The sequence below is a fragment of the Cygnus atratus genome, chromosome 18 (genome assembly GCF_013377495.2).
Source record: "Cygnus atratus isolate AKBS03 ecotype Queensland, Australia chromosome 18, CAtr_DNAZoo_HiC_assembly, whole genome shotgun sequence".
NCBI lineage: Eukaryota > Metazoa > Chordata > Aves > Anseriformes > Anatidae > Cygnus > Cygnus atratus.
The window spans coordinates 1,852,093-1,858,181 of record NC_066379.1 but is presented as its reverse complement, the minus strand read 5'-3'; positions in this window follow the sequence as shown (position 1 = coordinate 1,858,181).

The following is a 6,089-nucleotide window of genomic DNA, read 5'->3' as shown; positions in this document are numbered from 1 at the left end:
TACCATTCCTCCTGTGCTGTGGTTTGATGTGGGCCATGCCCTGAACACTTGTAGAATGGGGGAAGAGAAGATACAAGGGAAGATAACTGGGAAGGGTGCTGGCCTGCAGTGCCTCTGGAGACCATGGCCAACAAAAAGGGATGTCCAAGGGGATCTGTGTGGTAATCTCCTGCAAAACAGCAAGCCAAGCCTGAGTCCACTTTCTTCCTCCTTTCCCTGTGTTCAGGGTCCTGTGGCAGCTCCAGCCCCTATCCCCAGTCTCTGCATTGATAAAGATCAGCTTTCCAACAGATCCAGGGTGGGAAACATTGGGATTGAAGGGATCGGGGTGCAAACGAGGCCATGAAGCACCTTGAGATCTCCAGCTCGCTGGAGTCACCATCCTCCGTGGCAGCGTGGGGCAGATGCACAGAGATGCCTGGGCTTTCACTCCTGGACTGACCGCAGGGACTTGATCAGGGTGGAGAAGCAGCTTCCATACTTTGAGTACTTTTGCCCTTGCTCATGGAGGCCAGGGAGACCTCAGCACCCCTCAGCCCATGCCGGCTGCTCGGGCTCCCACCCCAGGTCCCAGCCCAGCATGGGTTGTGTCTCCAGGTTCAGTGCAAGCAGAGCGGTGGTGTGAGTGAGCCCCTGCTGATATGTGGCAGGATGTCACATTTTCCAGGTTTGGCATCTCAGATTTGTACTGGGGTCCTTCACTAGCTGACAGGGAAATGTTCTTTATGTTTGAATTACTATGGGGGGATAGATAACAACTCCATAATTAGGTTTGCACCTTTGAAATCTTATATTTCTCTCGCAACTTGAATATTTATGCAATCACTGAGCTTAGTGCGTCCCAGTTCTCCACATTATTTATTTATTTATGTTCAACAAGGTCGTAGTTGTTAAATCACAATGTTTTCAATAAAAGGAAAGAAGAAGAAAAAAGCATCCCAAGCCCAGAAGTGTTTTTCCTTCTTTCCTCCAAGCTTCAAGCTCTTACCTTGAATCCTTTCTAGGCAGAAGCCCTGGAGAACAGTTACCCTCCTATTTGTAATGTGTCTTTAAAATGTATATAATTTGTTTCTCTAAAGGAGAAAAAAGCTTGTCCAAAATGGGAGCTGGGGACTTCTTGCTGAGCAGTCCCATCTCCCACAGAGATGCCAGTGACATCCGTAACAGATTCCAGCAGCACCAGTTACCACCATGGGTCTGGATCTCAGACATTGGGCTGCAGAGGAGCTGGGGAGTGAAGATCTTTTCCCTGATCCACATCTCCTAGGCAATAGCACAAACACAGCAGGATGATAGACTGGTGAGAGCTGAGACAGTGCTCACACTTGGCAGGAGGATATGAGGCTTTCTTGTCTCCTCTGATGCTACGTGACCCAGTTCCCATGAGAACAAGCGTGGGGACGTGCTCGAGCGAGCCCTTGCAAGCCATGGTAGATGATCAGTGCAGCGATTCTGTGGCCAAGAATGAAAGCAGGAGGACCATCAGCTACATGGGCACCAGGGCAGATAGAGTCAGGTGAGAGGGATGGGCTCGCTTGGTCTGCATCTGGCAGATGCAGCTCCATCCAGGGCTGAATATGGCTACGTCTCCATGGCAGAGAGTGGGACACAGCGATAGAGAAACTCCAGCCACAGCGCCATGATGTTTCTGCAGCTTCCCAAATAGGCCTGTCCTTTAGGGATCCTTGGTTCCCCACCTGCCCTGTCCCCTGTGGCAGGAGGCTTGCATGGTCTTACTTGCTGGCCAGGACCTCTCCTGCTCTGCTGTGACTGTCATCTGTGCAGGGCACGCAGCAAGCGGCCGGTGAAATTGAGGGCGTTACAGGTTGGGAGGATTTCTGTTTGGAAATACTTTGTACATGGATTAGGGATTAAAATAAATTTATGAGACAATTGCCCACTTCAATTAGACAAGGACATTAAAGCATATTTACACATGGCTTGCTCTTAGCTGCTAAGTGGGCTGCAGAAGGACGCGGCTTCTTCAAAGTGTCTCATGTATTTTTCTTTTTAATCGCTTTTTTAAGCATACATGGTTTATTGCTTTATTGATTGAACAGAGCTTTGAATAATCAATATGGCTTTAAGAATTCACTGGGAATGACAGAATTGCAATTAAGTAGAGTATGTGGAGAGAGTGTTAACCCATCTCATTAATTAATGAGGTCACTTTTTCAAGTGTTTCATATGAGCCGTTGGGAAGAAGGTGGCAATTTATTGTAGTCCCTGGAGGTATTTTTCTCCTTCCTTCTGCACGGTTATCTCAGACTCCCTGCTCTGTGCTGGTGACCTTCACGTGTCCTCCTACAGCGTCTTTGTGCAATGCAGGGCAGGACCAGGGCCAAGAGGAATCACAGCCTGTCCCGGGGCCAGGGCCTTCTGCTTCGTGCCTGCTGCATCCCTGGCCTTGGGAAGGGGCCCTGGGGATGGAGCCAGCCCCGTGTCCTCGCCCTTCTGAGGCTGGGAGAGGCAGCAGCTGCTGGGAGGTCTGCTGGGTGTACGTGGGCTGTGGCCTCAAACAGGCTCCGACAGTTTGGGCTGTGCAAGTCGCTTGTTTGAAGCAGCCTGCCCAGCTCTGGGTCCCACGGACCTGCCCAGAAGGAAGCTCTGGGGGCCATTTCTCACCCGCTCTTGACAACACTCCGCATCCATTCGCGAGCCCTTTGCAGATGGAAACTGGGGGAAAAACACGTCTGCCTGCACCTTGAGCCAGCTGAGCATTTAGGAAAAAGAGATTTATGTTTATATTTACAAATAAAACACCTGTTATGTCTCTGCTTGCACTTTGCAGTATGTGCATTGTTCAGGTAGGAAGAAAACTGCTGACAGCTCACAGAAAGGTTTCCAGAGCATGAGCACTTCAGACATTCAGTGTTTGCTTGTCCAAATATCCTTATCTGAACATCATCATTCAGCGTTCCCTTATATACAAAGCTTTGGTCCCCACCTTTTAGTAAGAAGCTAAAAAAGTGCTATTTTAGGCTTTCTCAGTGAATTGTTTGTGATTAAAGGGACCAGTTGGGAATAGCCTTGGAAGTTGGGAAGTCTCCACACGAAATATTGAGCAATTCTTATGACAGAAAACTTTACTGAGGTATTTGTGGCACAGAAATGGGACTGGTCTAAGAATGACAATTAAAAGGAGACAGAGAAAGCGGCAGCATCTGATGGCTCATGAGGAGAAAGTGGTTTCAGCAGGGCCAGGCTGAGATGGACACAATCTCTGGGTCAAGTTAGACACTCCCCTTCATGCTGGGGCTTCATGCTGGAGCAGTCCTTCAGTGGCGGTGACTGTAGGAAAGGGCTCAGGAAGTGCCTCTAGACATGTGGTGACATGCATCTTCAGATTTTAAAAAGGAAATCTGTCTTGGTGGAAAATGGATTTTGAACAGACTAGTTTGAAATTGTTTTTTTTTTTCTTTCTTTCCCCAAAATAAATAAATAAATAGATATATAGGTGTGTTTTATGGAAATATTACCCTGTTCAAAACAGAGCTATTTTTCTTATTGAACTTGGTGCAGTAATCCCCCATGCTAGCACTGCTGGGCTGAGAACTTCCTGCAATGTGAGCTCCACCTCTCCAAGCTGAGTGAAACCTGCACTGCATCTCCAGGGATGTCAGAGGCAGAGCCCTCTGTGAACAGAGACTGCAAAATGTAACTCGTACTGGCACCGCATTTTGGGGAACTATGTAAGAAATCTCTTGACTTCTTGAATGCAGTGAGGTTTCATTCAGCCCTGACCCTGCCATTCCCATGTATGCCCTTGGGGTGGTCTGAGTGCATCGGGATGGAGACCCAGAGAGCCTGAAATTTCAGGATCTCAGGAAGCCTGAAATCCTTCTTTCACTAAGACTTCCAGTAGCACCGTAGTGGGGTAGACCACAAGGCTACCTCACTCAGGGTCAGCAGCAGACAAAAGCAGATGCTTTTGTGGGTATAATACAGCAGCAAGTAGAAGAGCTAGTCCCCAACCCTGCAGGAAACCTGAGCTCATGCATGACCTGGATAGGACCATTTTGTGCATAAGGCAGACCTTGGTCTGTACTCAAAGACCTACTTTATGCCAAGTTTTTGTACAGGAAAAAAACATTTCCATGAATGGTGTGCCCTTCTTAACCTGGCACCTCATTTGGCTTCAGCAAATGTGGGACCTTGCAAATCCTGGCCCAGCTGTGTGCCTGGAGCTACTGTCCAAGTATCCTGGGTCCCTGCACAAAGCTCGAGGAGCTTTTCTGGAGAAGCCAGACCCACTGTGCACCGCACAGTGCTGCTGGCCCACTCACTGCCAGCTGCAGAATTATTCAGATCCAGCCCAGGTCCTACCTTGGACATCTCTGCAAGTAGTTGGCACCCGGTGGCTCTAGGGACAATAGCTTGTAGGACACAGTTACGTCAGAGCAACCACAACTTATTTTCCTCCGATGTCTTCCTCTCCCCAGGCAGTGGGACTGATGTAACCAGGCCAATTTCTACTGCTTGGCAGACTGACATAATTAAAACAAGAGAGATGCCGCATGTTGACACACTTTTAAAAGGGAAGGGCTGGTGGGAACCTAAGCGACAACAACAAAAATATGTATGTGAATATTTTATTTATTAAAATTCCTCCTGAATGATTCTAAGTCCCTGATATTTATTGATGGCCATCTGAGGATTAACTAAATGCAATGAAGATTTTTGCATATATATTGTGCAGACGCACACTTCTTCCATTTGAGTGTCAAGAGGGGTGATAAATAGCACATATTAAATCCATAGTGGTTGTGGGGAATCAATCCGTCTCCTCTGGGAAATTAGCTGTGTCAAGGAAGGCAACGCTGAGGGAAAGGCAAGCAGCAGGCATACCTGGGGATGGACAAGGGCTCCTGTCATATCGATCCGTGGAAGAGCTGCTTCGTGGCCAGGAGAGGGGCTGCCTGGAGCAAAGTGAGAGCTGGTTCTGCTGGGGTTAGCTATGGAGCCGTGTGATTTCAGCTAAGCTTTGTCATGAAAGCTGAAGCAGAGACATAAATACCTGATCCTCGACGTGACTGCTGGTTGTGTGCCATCTATTGCAAGGCTGGACAATCCAGTGGGACGCATCTCACCCAGCCTGAGTGATGGGACTTATTTTCTGGTTGAGACATCAAGTGTAGGAACCTCCACTTGGGCCGTGTGATCAGAGATGGAGCAATACAGTTGTTGGATCTGGATGAACATTTCCCCTGCGTGTACACGACTGAATCTGCTCTCCTGTACTCCAGGCTCCTTTCAGGTCTTTTCTCAGCAAGCTCTGTCTTTCCCTAATAAAGACTATGGCAATTTCATGATCTGTTTTCCAAGTTTCAGATCTGCCATGTAAATAACTGTTTTATCATTTCAGATTTCCATTTCTCCATTATTCCCCATTTTTCTAGCAAGCATCAATGAGAATCACGTGGAAACAAAAAGCAGGTCAGTGGCACAAATTAATTCTCTCTGTCCTCTATGCTAAGACTTTATGAGAAGTGGCTAATCATCTTTGATTCCTCTGGTACTTCTGGTAATAACATTAGCCACGATCAACTCATTTAGCTCATCTGAGGATTTAATATCTAATTCAACAGCACGTAAGAAGAGGGCAGGCAGCAATGTTTAGGGAGCAGTAACCCTTTTTCATGTGCTTGCACTTTTTTAAAACAGCTTACAATCACCTTTTGAAACTAATTTATCAGTTGTGAGAATCTGCTAGACCTCGGTCATAAGGTTTTTGCCTCAGGGTCTCTGCAGATGAGTAACGGCATCTCCTGCTTTCCAGTAAAGGGCAGAGCAAAGAACCTTGCTTGCTGCCCTAAAAAGTCTTTCTGGGTTCAGCCAGCCTCCTCCCCCTTGTTCATCATGTGTGGAGCAGGATGAGACCAGGTGTCTGCCCATCACTACCAGTTTCCTAACCTCCCAGGGGCTGCAAAACCTTTAATTTCTCCTTGTCTTGGTCTACCACCGAGGAGGTCCCGCGGTGCTGTGCCCGTCTCCCACTCAGCCCAGGGAGGTGCATGGCGGGGCTGTGATCTGCAGGCTGCACCAGGCATGCCGTGGCGGAGGATAACGCTAAGCCTGTTTGAGCTCCA